This window comes from Prinia subflava, chromosome 1 (assembly GCF_021018805.1).
Source record: "Prinia subflava isolate CZ2003 ecotype Zambia chromosome 1, Cam_Psub_1.2, whole genome shotgun sequence".
NCBI lineage: Eukaryota > Metazoa > Chordata > Aves > Passeriformes > Cisticolidae > Prinia > Prinia subflava.
The window spans coordinates 39,751,410-39,766,864 of record NC_086247.1 but is presented as its reverse complement, the minus strand read 5'-3'; the positions used below and the strand labels follow the sequence as shown (position 1 = coordinate 39,766,864).

General features: G+C 42.1%; 1 long non-coding RNA gene across 2 annotated transcripts; it reads right to left on the bottom strand.

The window, feature by feature from the left end:
- Positions 1-672: 672 nt before the first annotated feature.
- LOC134548909 (uncharacterized) lies at positions 673-13,034 on the bottom strand. 2 transcript variants are annotated; one of them, XR_010079957.1, is made up of 4 exons: positions 12,452-13,034; positions 2,810-2,948; positions 1,406-1,806; positions 673-1,039 (listed from the first exon to the last, which is right to left on the bottom strand). It is a non-coding gene; the product is annotated as an uncharacterized LOC134548909 (long non-coding RNA). The 2 variants fall into 2 exon arrangements; XR_010079953.1 differs by lacking the exon at positions 673-1,039 and having other exon boundaries at positions 1,073-1,806; positions 12,452-13,030.
- Positions 13,035-15,455: the final 2,421 nt, after the last annotated feature.

The window sequence follows — 15,455 nt, the reverse complement described above, 5'->3', positions numbered from 1 at the left end:
GATCACATTTCAGGACACCCAGAGACCACTGCATGCAGAATATTTCTTCTGCATGGAGGCTGCCAGCACAAACCTGCCTGCTTTAACCTTCCGTGGGGCACACCACTGCTTTGTGGGGTTAGCCACCATCTCCCATCTGCTTTGTATTTATCCAGCTCCAGAAAAAGCATGGCCCCAAGCACAATGTCCAGCTACAGGTCCTTATCAGAGAAATAGAAGCGAGGAGTGTTGGCACCTGTAGTGCCCCCACTAACACCTGCAGTGCTGAGCACAGGGCTGTGTGAATGGGCCCAGCACAAGGGGGAGCTGAAAGGAGCTGTGCACACACCCCATAACAGCTGGCCCCCAGCCCAGACAGGTCACAGCCACAGAGTGCAGCGTGCCTCCAGCCTCACGCTCTCCTTGTTGGCTCTCTGTGGAGATGCTGGTGGGTATGTTTGCTCCCTTGAGCCCAGGCTGTTTCCATGAGAAGGAGGTGTGGAAGATATGTGTGATCTGATGAGCAGCAGCCACCAGCTCCAGGTTTCCAGGGGGAATAAGAAATCCTAGATGGGTGACTTTGGAAACACAAGTCTTCCATCATTTTCCTTTTTGCAGCTGTGGGCTGCTGAGTGCCATCAGATGAGGGATCATGGGCTTCTCCTGCAGATCAGTGCATTGCTCCTGCTGGGAGAGTTTTAAAATGTTAGCTGGGGAAAGTGTGTGTGCCAGAGCAAGAGAAGCAAGGAGTCCTGTTGTGGGTGCAGGACACCCTCACACAAAGTGCAGATTCCTTGGGTAGACCCTGGGGCAGCCAGGTGTGTCACAGTCTGGAGTATCACCACAGTCTGTAGCACTGAGCAGGGCAACACAGCATCAGCACTGAGGGAGGGACATGGATTGGGCTCATGTATGGGGTTTGGAGCCAGGTTCAGTGCCTGTGCCATGGGGACGCCTTCTGACATCTTTCTGTTCCTCCTCCTCCTCTTTCTGACCTTCATGATTGCTTCAACCCTTGAATTATACATGAAGTGCTCGGTAGGGGTCTTTGCAATATTGCCTGGCAAGGACAGGGAAGATAAGAACAGCAACATATGAACACAGTTTCAGAACTTCTCAGGTCTTTGTTTCAGGCCCCTGGTTTCCCTGGTATTGGTGTTGTAAATCCCCTTTCCAACTGAAGTCTGTTTCTCCAGGGGAACTTTGAAACCATAATGAAAATAGAGGCATTTTTTTCCATTTGATCCACTTTGTACACCAAAAGAGAATAGACAAATAGATGACACAAGCTCACTTCAAGTTAAAAAAAAAGGAAAAAACCCCAAGAGTGCTAATCAATTTATGGAGCTTTAACAGTGATTATTAGACATAATAATTTATTTTCTGTTCCTGTTCTTGTGTCATTGACTGTAGGTCACAGCAGTACCTGTAAGGATAAATCTGTGCAGGGGATCCTGAAAAGCAGCTCACAGGCAGGACGGCAGGCATAGGAATCCATGGGTGAACAGTGGCTAGGCTGGCTCAGCAATTTAATGAGCTAAGATTGATTAATACTTCTTTCTAATGTTACCTGTATAAAACATATAAATCTTTGCCATTTAATTTGATATCCATTCATTTGACATTGGTTTAGTAGCAAATTTAAGTTTTTCCATGCCTTTATAATCTGTTATTTTTCTGGCTATTGTTATTATCTACTTTTCAATATAATGCATCCTATATGAATTATTTTCTTAAGCAGTGTTTTTAGGAAACCCACAGATTACTGGAAGGTGAGGTCTATCATGGAATCCTCCAACTTGCAAGCTTCCAGTACCTAAAGGAAACCTACAAGAAAGATATAAATAGAGAGGCTTTTTACAAGAGCATGTAGTGACAGGACAAACTGAAAGAGCGTAGGTTTAAATTATACTGGAAATAAATTCTTTACTGTGAGTGTGGTGGGGCACTGGAACAGGCTGCCCAGAGAATTTGTGGGTGCCCCATTCCTGGAAGTGTTCAATGCCAAGTTGGATGGAGCTCTGAGCAATCTGGTCTAGTGGAAAATGTCCCTGTCCATGACAGAGGGGCTGGAAAGAGGTGATCTTTAGGGTCCCTTCCAACCCAAATCATTCTGTGGTTCTGTGACTTCATAATCCTTGTATTTAACCTCTCTTTGAGCTTTCTATGAGATTATTTCAGTTTTTACTATGATACTTTTCAGAATTTAGAAACCAGCAGAAATCCAGTAGCTCTTTCTGAATCTACTTGTTCATCTCACCTACCTGGAATGAGCAGATTTGGGATCTTGGTTGCTCTATACATCTTTCTTATCCTGATTTTTCCTTTGCTCATTTAATGCCTCACGTAATTCAAGGCTCTGAATACCAATGTTATCTCATTAATAGATTTTTTTTTTCTTTCTTGTACGTTGTTTTGACCTTAGTTCTGGTAACTGTGGGTCACTACCTGTTATGAATTAATTGAAAGTCCAGAGTGCTGGCTGGCAGATTCAACTAAAAAAGCTAGGGCTAGAGTGATGAAGTAAAGGACACACTTCCTGGTGTCATCTTGTTTTTCAGTGCATAAAGTTTTCAATAGGTGTACCAAAATATTTCTTTCAGGTACAGCATTATGCAGTTGAATACATATCTTACGGGACTACTAATTGTATAAAAAAAATTATTAGCAGCATCCAAAAAGAAGTTATTCAGTGGATGGGTGTCTGTTCTGCATGGTCACTGCATGAAAATTATCTTTAACTATTGAAAACAAAAATATGTCACTCTGCCATATCTCTTTAAATTCAACTTAATGGTTTCTGTCTTTATTTAGCTTGCAGCCATATTACCTCATCCCAAGCTGGCAAGGCTGGGCCACCTGGGATCTCGTGGGTGCTTTGGGAAGTGTTGGTGATTCAGCACAGCAGTTGGCATTCTGCCCTCTGAGTCTCCATGGAAAAATCCTTCACCACTGCACCTGGGCACCATCTGTAGAAGGAGGTGGCATCTGTCAGATGAGGTATAAAACCCACCCTTGGAAACTCCAGGGTGTTTTCTCCAGGGTGTTACACAGCCAGTGTTCTACCTAAATAATATTGTATGAATATTTCTCTTGAATTGCAAAAACATAGACCAGTATGCACATCAGTAACTTCAGTACCTTCTGTGTTCAGGAGATTCATAGTTAATAACAGTCCCATGGATGCATTAACTTGTAACACATTTGAAATTCCACTATTCCAGTAAATATTGTTTAAATTGGGAGTATATAGAAGGCAAAATCTTTCTTTTCCTGTACAACAAAAAGTGATTGAGCTAGGTTTAACTAATATGCTAGGAAAACCCAGCCAAGATCCCTCTTTAATCCAGACAATATGCAAGGACTCAGATTTGAAAATATGACTCCTAATTGGGCTGCGAACAAATGACATTGACAGACAAAGGGGCTTCTTTTTGGCTATATTTAGTAGTGAGTGTTTGTTGAAAATGTGAATGGCCCAAACATATCCTCCTGTCACTGTCACATCTTACTCTCCACTCAGCTTTTCCTGGGGGTTTTAGGAAGCACTTTTTGCTAGTTTTGCTAGCAAAGATTTTGGATTTTTGATATGTTTTGTCAAGGAGAGAAGGACATTTCTGGTCTAGCCCCAGCCCCATGGACCTTGTGCTGCTCTCCTCTGTCTTCCTTTCCCTGTGGGCTAGCTGGTGTGGGACATAGTGGTTGCAGGGAAGAGGTGGGCAGGGGGTCACAGGCATCACAGAGTCCACATCTGCAGTCCCTACAGATCTTTCCCTTCTCTGGAAGTGGTGCTGTTAGGAGCTGGGGAGACAAGAAGGGCAGAAGTGAGCTGGAGAATGGCTGAAGTTTGTTTGGCCTCCCCAGCTCAGCTCCCTCTCGCCTGGTGACCTCATATGTGAGCTTGGAAAAGCTTTGCACAGTGGTAGGCACAGAACCACAGAGTGGCCAGCTACAGGGGCAGCCTCTCTGGAAGGGAGCAGTGTTCTCTGCATGAGCCAAGAGAGAAAAGAAGAAAGGTCCTGTCTCCTCCACACCATGTACATTTTTCAATATGTTTCTGAAGTCCACACATCCAAGAAGTGGCATATTTTATAGCTCAAAAGCTACAATAGAGACACAAAGTTAGGCAAGTGAAATAAAATCAAATTTAACACATGGCAAAGATGTTTCTGGTTTTAATTCATTTTTTAAAGGATTGTTTGTTCTGCTGTGCAAATATAATGAGCTGAGAGATTAAAAATACCTAAATGGGCAAAATCTGTGTGATCATGTATTTGAGGCAGATTCCATCTCACTTTTATCTGCTTATCTGAGCTTGATGACTCCAGTGAAAATAGTGCTCTGGACATCATTCCAAAGCTTTTCCTGATGCCTCTGTGACATTGACAGATTCTAGCACAGCTTCCAAACTGTGGTCTGATGTTGTATTGTGGATAACACACCTTTAACCCTACCTCTGCAGAAGGGGGTTGAATTATTCATTATTACTTGTCTCTATCCAGCCTGAGTTCAGGGTGATGAATCTAGCTTATAAGGCACTTACAAAGATGGGTGTGGTGTGCTGATAGCATTCATGATTAAGTGCTTTCCTGTGTCAAATATAGCCTGTAATATACTACAAACAGGCAGTCGATCTTTTATACAAACTGATCTGGCTGCTATCAGACTCTGACATTTTATACTAATACTTAAAATAAATCTAGAAACAGGAAAGAAAGTACAGAATTATTGTTTTAAGCTAACTGTGAGAGCTTATCTTCAAAGTGACAGAGTTTCTATTGTATTTAAAGAAACTGGTCAGTATACTGGCATAAAGGTTAGAAGTACACATGAAGCTAGAGTTAAGTTCCAGCCTCAGTTTTCACTTTTGATATAGACCCTCTAAGATGCCTTTTCATTTTGTTCTAACATGAAGATTTAAAAATACTTTTGCTTTATTTTTTTCCAAGCTTTCCAACTTGGCGTTAAAACCTACTCCTATTGAAATCACTGGGAGTTTTGCCATGCATTGTGAAAAGGTCTGGGATGTGGCAGCATGTACTAAAATCTTTGTCATTTGTTGGACTACTTGGACAAGGGCTAGGGATATGTGAGCTACCATCATCAGTGTTTTCTTTCCACATCTTATCTTGGGTAACTTTTGCATGCTTTTTGAGATCCCCGGCTTGATGGCTAAAAAACTTGGGTCCCCTTGAAAATGAAGAAGACAATTTTCTATCTGAAAGAACTCACTTTAATGTATTTTAAAGAGCTGGCACTTCATTATGTGTGAGGACTAGTTAGACACATGACCCAAAATCAAGCAGAAAACAAAAGTGACTGAATATAAAATATTTTAATGAAGGTCATAAAATGGTCATCTGCTAAACAGAGGGCACATTTCACAATCATGTGTGAGACTTGGACCATCCTGAGGCCACTTTCACTGCCAGGCTCTTCCCATGAGCCTGACTGAGACTGAGCTGGTCAGTCATCTGTGCAACACACGTATGGTCACACTAGGCTTGGCTCCAGATGTGGAGTGTCAAGGGAAAGGTGGATCACACTTACACTGTGATGTGATCCGAGCTTCTTTTCCCACAGGCTGGACAGATCAGGGGTGATATTACAGACTCATCTGTAATATCATTCTGGCTCATCATAAGGACAATATGGGGGTTTGAGCTCCACCTGGGCAAAAAGGCAGTGATATGGAATTCTGAATGAGGACCAGGAGAATGGAGTTTCCCATGGTGAGCCTGTTCTCAGGCCTGATGATAACTTCATAGCATAGATGTTTCTTTTGTCATTTGCCTAGAAGTGAAAATTACTAACTGTGACATGTCAATGTCAAATTCTGAATATAAGGAAATGTGACACTAACACAAAATGATGGAGAGATAAAGGTTAGGAGCTTCTTTGAAATGTGAAAATTTGGGGTCTTGGAAGAATGGAGTGAGACACTGCTCATGAAACGTGTAGGATCCTAAAAAGTCTATGGAATTTATGCATAATGACTTTTTCTTAGTACTGTTACCATATGTTACAACTCTTCTCAAAGGCCCTAAACCTATGAAACATCATCAGGGAACAACTCAAACACAAGAGAAATCACCTTTTTAGAATTGCTTCCAATAAGTGCAAGGTTGCTAACTGGCTTACATGTCCTTGCTTACAGCAAGAAAATCCAAACTCCAACAGTTTTTTGGCAACTTGATTAATGTTTTGGGTGAGCATTGTCAAAAAAAAGTTATTTCTGTATCCAACTGACTAGTCTGAAAATAAAACTCAATTTTTTAAAAAATTAGTATAAAACTTTTTGAGTCAATAGACATAGGTGGGGTTGTATATGTGGGGTGAGCGGCTGATGAAGGAATAAAGCTTTTCTAAGGCATCTGTGAGAATATTTTTGATTAGAAATTAGAGCATACATTCCACCAGTTTAATTACCCAACACATAAAGGCTGTTACTACAGCCTTTGCTTTTCTGAAGTCATCTGAATAATTAAAATAATTTTTAGCTAATAGAAAGAGAGGGAAATACTTTTACTGCAAGTCCATTTGTTTCTTCTTGCTGACCAGTGTTCTAATTGAGGTTAGAAATGGATGTCACTGGTCATTTTACTAGAACAACACTTCTTTCCTCAAAGGTAGAAATTGTTTCCCAAGAAATTATATTAAATATTGAAATTATTACAAAAATCACATTACTGTTCTTGGAGTGTGGAAGTTTGGTGAGTCCTTTTAACAGGCTCTATTTAACACACTGTGATGGCAAGGGGTGAGGCAAAATTGAAGGAAAAAATGCCTGACTGACAACACCCCACCCAGATAAGGCCCCTGCTTAGAGAAACTTGGGAATGTCTCAATGCGAGTGCTGTGCCAGGAACACACGCTCCACTGCATCCAGGAGTGATTTTCAATCACCCAGCCCTTAAAGAGGTCAGCAGTAGCAACAGCCTGCAGGCTGGTTCTCTCCTCTCAACACAGGAAAGACTCGTGCCCCTCCTCAATCTGATTTAGCTCCTTTTTCTTGCAACCACTATTTTATTTATAGATTCACAGAATAATTTAGATTGGAAAAGACCCCTGAAGGTCATCCAGTCCCACCCTTTGCTCCTGACAAGGCTGATTTGAAAGCCAGATGAGGTTATTCATGGCCTTGCCTCATCAGGTTTTGAAAGAATCTGAGGGTGGAGATTCCCCCACCTCTCTAGCTGGGTTTAACCATTCTTACCACAATTTTTTTTTTCTTCTTACCCATGCTGAAAATTTCCCTGGATGCAAGTTGTGGGTATTGCCTATTGCCCTTTGACTGCACATCTCTGAGACAAGTCTGACTCCCTCTTTATCCTTCAAGCAGCTGAACATCAGAGTCATATCCCTCTCCATCCCCTTTCCTTCTCCAGACTGGCAACCTCGGTTCCCTCAGCCCTCCTTGCACATCCTGCCCCACAGCCTCGGTGCTGCTCCACTGCACTTGGTCTGACACTTGGCCTTTTAGTGGGAAGCCCAAGAGTGGGCACAGAGAGCTCCAAACGTGTCCTCACTGGAAGGGAGCAGCTGCTGGCTGCTCTCTGCTGGGGCAGCCGGGCACGCTGAACTTGCATTGCCTCAAGGGCGCACTGCTGGCTCATCTTCAGCAGCTTCCCCACCGCAGGTCCTGCTCTGCAGAGCTGCTCGTCCTCCCAGGCAATCTCCAGTTTGCACTGCTGCAGGGGCTGCTTCTGTCCCACGTGAAGGACCTTGCATCTGTTCTGATGAACTTTATGAAGTTTCTGTCAGCCAGAAAGGATGTACGGTGTGTATCAGCAAATCCATCATCCTTTCCTGCACAAGATCTTTCCTATCTGTCTGTCTCTGAGTTTTAACTTTCTGACTGTTGTCAGAAGCCTGTGGACAAGTAATTAGCTTGCACCCCTTAGATCTGGCTCTGCACCACAGAATCTCTGTGCTTTATGACACTTTTTACTGCCTCTATATAGTCTTGGACAGGATCTATCAGGTGCCTCATGGATAAGGGTAGGCCTAACTTTTGCAGATGAGCACACTACCCTGTGTTAAGCCAAAAAGCAGCAGAGAGGACTGCAAGCGATTGTATCACTGGCCAAAATGAAAAAAACAACAAACAGAAAGGGCACAACCCTAATTAAGCCACTTTCAAGCATCTGGAGAAAGTATTCAATAGTCAAGGAAAATTTACAAAAGAAATACAAACCTCACCCCCAAACCTCAACCAAAACCTGAGGAATATAATATAAGAATTGACATACAGAAAATTTGCATATGAGACGTTACCCCCAGGAGGTATCAGTTAGTTCACCCTGACCTTTCTTCTCTGGAAATGAGATCAGTCCCTCATCCCTGAAAGTGCTCAAGGCCAGCTTGGATGGGGCTTTGAGTAACCTGGTCTAAGGAAGAGTGTCCCTGCCCATGGCAGAGGGAATTAAAACTAGAATATATTGAAGGTGCCTCTCAATTCAAATCATTCTGTGATTCTGTGTTGCTATGAAGTGTATCATAAGCAGGACCTTATTTCAGCTCTTGAAAGTGAGAGTGTAATAGCAACTTTTTTTCCTACTGGAAAACAAGAGAAATTTCTGGAAACACATGCATGAGAAATTAGGAAACATTCGTTATCTGGGAATATGTACTTTTTATCACAGGTGGCAGAAAAAGAACCTCAGAGGACGGAATTTTATATTGAATTCCATGTCCCCTATTCTGGTGATAGTATTCAGGAGAATGCTAAAGGAGTCTATTGAGAAGGCAGGACTTTGAGGAAAACCAGGATATTTGCACACTTGATGGAAATTTTGCCAGGCTTGTCCCTGGCCAATAGATAGTAGTTAGCCACACACTGTGTGTCAAACAGCTGAATATATAGTCCACAATCTCTTAGAAACTTAATTTAGGTCCTAAATTTTTGAGCAAATCTTGTATAATTTGTGCTAAACACTTAGCTTTTCACTTGAAATCCCAAGTTGATCCCTTGCTGCCTCTTCACATGGGATTATGTATATTTTCTAGGCAGTATTCTCAAAAAATATTTGAGATTTTTTTGAAGACTTTAAAAAAGCTAGATTGTCATCTCTTGTGTCAGCAATGCATGAACACTATCCTGATTAGAAAAGGACTGACAATCATACTAATATCTGTGAGAGCTCTGCTGTAGAATTCATCAGAGACACATTCAGTGTCTAAATTTTTGCATGGTAAAATAAGAGAGGCAAGCAAAGATGCAATAGTTCTCTCCATCATAATTATTTGAATGACTATTTGTTCTTCCTGCAGAATAAAAATACCTTGGAGCAGGAGATAAACACGGGAAGGGCATGAAATACAGATATCTTCTGTTGATGACTCTGTGAGGAGTAAACTTGAGAAAGCCTCAGTGCCTGACCCACGGCAGACCACCATGGCATCGGCTTTGGAGTGAAACTGAAGATGTAGCTTCTGACAGCAGCAAAGATGGCCAAAGGCATTGGCAAAGCTCAGGGGTCAGACTCAGAGGTGACAGACTGATCTAATTTCTGGGATTTGACAAAAATAATACATCTGGTTTAAAAAACCAAAACAAAACAAAACAAAAACTTATGTGAGGAAAAAAATGATGGCTTGGAGTGTCTGAAAGGCCTTTGCCAGACGGTCTCACTCAGTAGCACAGTTCTCCCTGTTCTGGATCACTTCTTTGCTGTTTATCTTGAGTAAAGCCCTTTGTAATTAAGTTAATACTGATTTAATCATGACAATAATAGCTGGTAGATATCCAAGGAAATGATAACAAAAATTATGCAGTGTGCAGATCACATTTATGACAAGAGACTGAAGAATAAAATCAGGGGCAGAGCATACTGCACTTTTCCTTTTGAAACTGCTGTTGAAAACAAAACCAAACAAGCCAGAAAGCTAGGGTTGCTTCTTCTGCAAGATTATGTGTGATTTGTATACCATACTTGGACTAGTTTGTTAACACAATCCCATGAAGTGGTGAGGGTTTGACAGCCACGTTATTACATTGAAACTTTGCTGAGAGACTGCAGGAGACGAACTCATTGTGCTTTAGGTCATTTGTGTTCATTAGCAAGTGCAAAGTCATCAAAGCCATGTTTGCCTTCTGCTAAGTGGAGCTGCAGCTCTCTCACCTGGACTCAGCATCATTCAGATATGCAGCAAGGTTGTCCCATCTAACACCTCATCTTTTAAAGAAAATGGGTTGGGATCATGCTGTATTAGGCGCAGCTCCGCTGCTTCCTCAGGTTCTCTAATTACCTGGCGAGCTGTCTGCCCAACAGGAGCAGTGGATTGGAGGAGCCTTGGGGGGCAGGTGGTGGAGCCACTACCTGCAGTGCCAGTACAATACTTCATCAGGCTTAGGTCTCCATCCTTAGACTGCAGCCTCTTAGATAAGGTAGCCAGTGCTAGCAGAGGAAAACCCTTTAGCATGATTCATGTGTTACCTGAAACAATGTCACAGCACAGTTTCAGATTAGAAAATGTAATTACCCTGATCAGTTGTTTACAAAGAAATTGTTTGAAGCTTTCCAAAGACATTGTTTGCCATCAGGGCAGTATCACTTCCATTGTGTGTTTTGTGTACTGGCCTGATAGGTAATGATGGGAGCTCCCAGAAAATGACTCTCCCTCAGACCATCAAAGTTTTTTGTAGTATTTGTAGCCCAGCTACGGAATCTCATGCAAAATGCAAATGCAAGAGTCTTTAAATCTGTGACTATTGAGCTCATTATGTTTTAATTTCAAAATTAGACACCCAGTTTCCAAAGATTTATGACTTTATCCTGAACACACTGAAATCAATGGAAGTTTTGTCCTTGGCTTTATTTGGAACAGGACAGAGTTCTTGTGATGTAATGCTTGATCTCCAAGTAATGGATTCAAGAAATAGCTAGATCTGAGTAGTTATTGAGATCACTTAGAGCTAATCAGATAAAAACTCTACAATTTTGAGGGAAAGAATGAGAGTGCCAGAAATTCAGGGCCACTGAATGCTGCAGGAAGACATAGTGGAGAGCATTTCTGTGCTGACAAAATTTAAATCCTGGTCAGAACCTTTCTAAGCTGGCTTAAACTGGAAAATCCATGGCTGACTTGCAGAGCTGAGCAGCTCTCAAAGACTGCCATTTAATTTTAAATTGCAGCTCAAAACTGGTGCTGAGCTTTAATGTTACTTCACCATGGGGTCAATATAAGAGTCAAATTTCTCATCAGTTATAATCTGGAAATGAAATCGGTTTGGAAACATTTGAATGCTGGGGATTGCTATGTTTGAACCCAGACACGTTCAAACTTTTGTCTTTTTTTTTTTCTTCACATTAATGTAAGGCTGCTGGAGAATTGACAGTAACTCTGCTACATTGATTTTCTGGAATGGGAAATTTTTTCTAAATGAGAAGAGCTTTGTAAATTAATTAACCAAACACAGTGTCAAGAGCTGTGTAGAGTGTAGAGAACAAAGGTGAAGAAATCATCTTTAACCTTAATTGTGCTTTAAAATGGCTGATTTCATAACTATGTGGACACATTCTGCACTGACTTACAGCGCTTTACAGATGCGCCTTTTGAACTTCATCCTATCCTTGTGCACACCCTGGCTGCCCTTAGTCTCTGAAGATGCTTGAAAACTGCAAGTCTTGCACATGCAAGATTTTATGATATTTAATTCACTAGTTTTCAGCTGTTACAGAGGAGTGTCAGGTGTGTGTAAAATGTATAGATTCTGATTGAAGGGGTAATTTGATTGAGAAAGGTATACTGAATGCAGCATGCACTGCTCAGAAATCCAGCTGAGCTGAGTAAGTTCAATCTGCCAGCCAGCTGGTTTGCTATCCAGTGACAAAACCAGATTGAATTGTTTCCTCTTGCTATGGTGCTGGTGGCTAATGGCATGCCCTGCATCAGTATGATGTGACACAAAGATGGAGCAGGGATTCATATTGAAATCTGGGATTCAAACCTGAAAACAGCTAGTCTGGGAGACAAGTCCAGAGAAATCTTTCTGTATGGCATTTATTAACTATAACTTTTCAAGAGTAAGTGAGCTACATTTATAGTAATCTTTCACCTTTGCCAGCCAAAGAAGGAGTAGTTTCAGTTATCTTTGAAACCCAGCAGACTCCCTGTTCCTGTGCAGAGGTCTAGGGAGCTGCCAGTGCCACAAAGACACCCCCCTGAAAACTGTAAGCAGTGGTTTCAAAGATTTCCTCCTCTTACACACCCCCTTTACCTTCACTTTGCCTTCCTCCTTGTCCTCCAGCCTGCCCCAAATGGCTTCCTTGCTGGAGGCTGTGCTAGAAAGAAAATGCAGATCCTTATTTTAATCACCCTTAATGTCTAGGACAGCTACCCATACCCCACCATTGCCATTTGTGTCAGAGATCTGCCCCATGAACATGTCTCCTGCTGGAATTAATGACAATTAAATGTTGGCTGCAATGCATGATGCTGGTTTTACAAATCCAGAGCTAGGTCTCACCTTCTCCTCAGCAGGGGTGTGCAGATCTCTCAGCTTGGCACTCCTGCACCGTGATGCCACTCCGATGTTGATTCTGTCATCAGCCTTGCACTCATTTTTGGTAATCAGGCCACAGCATTTTCACATGCTCAGGTTGTCAGTAGGGAGGCATTTCTTGTCTCCCTGTGCTTGTGACAGCATTGCATAAAGCCACTTCCTACACCCAGCACAATGAACCGGAATTTCTCCTCCTACAGAAGCCATATCCTCCCTCCAGCTGTACACATAGAGCTGGATCTTGTAAGTGCATGCTGACCCATGGCCTTACACTGTGCTGTTACTCCTGGTCTCTGTTGGAAACAGCCATCCAGATGGAACCGTTCCTGAAATCCAGATTTTGTTTTTCCTGTGTGAAGTAGATTTCCAGTATTCCAAAAAGATTTCTTTAGAAGGGGGCAGGATAAAATTCTCGAAGAATTGAACCCATTGATCTAATCTATTTCTCCCATTCCCAGAACAGCATAGAGACAGCCAACAGACCACATACAGGTACGAGTGTAGCAGGAATATCCAAGTGGTTGCAGCACTGGAAGACACTGAAAATGTGAAGGGGTCTGAAAAACTGGTATTTAATGCACTGATCTTTGGAGCCTTCACAATGAGCATTGTTAGATATAGGATCTGTAAAACAATGAGTCCTTGATAGGACATAATACCTATTCAGAAGCTCAGCTTTGCACACTTGCTCTTAAAACATCCTTAGCTCAACTTAAATTTACCTTTGTTACACACAATGCACATGTGACAGACGGTTGCATTCATTCATCTACTTTATTTAGATCTTTGACAGGCTTACTTACTCTCTGCTGTAAAGCTGGGATTCCTATGGGTTCCTGAATCAATGTTATTGCTAATTAGTACTTTTTGAAATCGTCAGTGTCAGATGCTTCAGGTGACACTGAAATAACATTGAGGTAAAGTTAGAAACCTTGAGGTCTGTGAGCGAAGCCTGATTCTGCCTAATTGCCTTCTGTGCTTACCTTATATTCCCTGCTTGGACAGTTTCTCCTTTTGAATAAGAAATGTAATTTCAAGCACATACTGTACTTCATCTACCAGCCAGTAAAGACCCAAAAGAACTGCTTGTTGTTAGCAATCAGTTGAGCACCTCCTATTACCTCAGGCTGGCAGCCAAGCTGGCAGGTCTGGGAAAGGTATGACAATCCAGGATGCAGTATCCTGACTGTACATAGTGTACTCTGCCAGCCAAGCAGAGGCTTTCCACAGTGAGAGGCAGTCCTCTAGTATGACAGTAAATACAGGGACAAAATTGGCAAAGTTTTTCCCTAGAAACACTCTGTTCCACTTTAGTTTCTTAACCAGGAACTGACTTGTAAACTGTTGCTTTTATAAGCTTGCCCGGTCTTCCAAATTTTGCCAGTGACTCCTACAAACATCTGAACAAAAGTGACCATTTGAAAATATGTAAATATTTTAAACATCATCAGTCGGAAAAAGGAAATTTCAGGGCTTCGGAACCTATAAAAATATGTTTGCACATTTGTTCAGCTGATTTTAGAAGAGTTGTAAACCACTTCCAAGATCTAAAGAAAAAATTGAAAATAGTGTTGATGTTTGTAAAAAATGTGTGCTTAAATGATAGCTTTTAATGGCAGTTTCTGGAGACTTTCAACTGGAAAAATATTTTTCGGAGGAAGTGCTGACATGCTGCAGTTCCAAAGACCAAATCCATAGTGTGGCCAGACAATCCCTTGTAGTAATTAAGATTTTAATTAGAGGTAAACACTACTTAGCTCATCTGATACAAACCCTTCCCAGGAGCTAAGCAGTTCACAATTCAGATTTCTGTCTGCCACTGTAAAGTGCAGTGTTAATAGGGGAAAGAAGGAGGAGAAGGAAGGAAGGACTGCTAAACGCACAAGGTCATCCTTTGGACAAGCCTGTTCTTGCTTCCCTAAGAGGAGAGTTTGCATATTAGTTGAAGCAGGAATGCCAAGCTAACCTTTCAAGGAGGGGAACTTATGAAGTAGAAGTAATTGCTGGTGTGATTGGTCAAGTGACCATCAGAATGATCTGAAAAGCTCTTTATGGTGATTGTGATTTTGATTAAGTACAAGGGTGAGGAGGAAATAGTGCATTTGCCTGCGTTCCTTAACAGTTAAAAGAGTAGCTGGAAATTAAAAGTAGAAGCTGTGGAACCTCCTAGAAGCAAATTTGTTACCTTTAAGACATATCGAAATGAGAATCTTAACTCAAAATTTGAGCAGAAGAGATTTCACTCGCTGCTTTTGGCAGCCCACTCATTGCTCACATTCACTGCTAATTTAGGTGCTGTGGTAGAGAGACAGACCAGCCCAAATTTTACAACTGTTGCTAGTCCTTTCATAACTCCCACTTATCCCTCCCCTTCTGCAGTGCTTTAAAATGATGTTGGATATTTATGGTGTTGATAGTGAAAAATATAGGCCTGCCTTTTAAGCGGCCATCACTTTCTGTCACCAGGCAGCCTTATTATCTGTGGCTGAACAGGGTGAAAATCACTGGCATGTAAATAAGGTGCTTGGCGAGGTGGCAGACGAGAGGGGGCTGTGAATTGACATGCACGGCCACCAAGGGGGAGCCAGCGTCAGACACCCAGGCTTGTCGGCTCTGCTTGGAATCATAGCATTTCGGGTCAAAATCAATGAATCAGAGAATCGGAGGATCATGTAGATCCTCTTGGAAACCTCACTGGCAAGTCCACAGCTAAACCTGTCCCTAAGTGCCGCATTTACGCATCTCTTAAGCACGTCTAGGGATGGTGCCTCGACCACTCCCCTGGGCAGCCAGGGGATATTTCCTAATATCCAACCTAAACCTCCCCTGGTGCAGCCTGAGGACATGTCCTCAGGTCCAGTCTCTTGCTACTTGGCAGAAGAAACTTAGATCCTCTTCTCTACAACCTACTTTCAGGTAGCTGTAGAGAGCAGTAAGGTCATGTCTGTTCCCCCCACTCCAACATTCC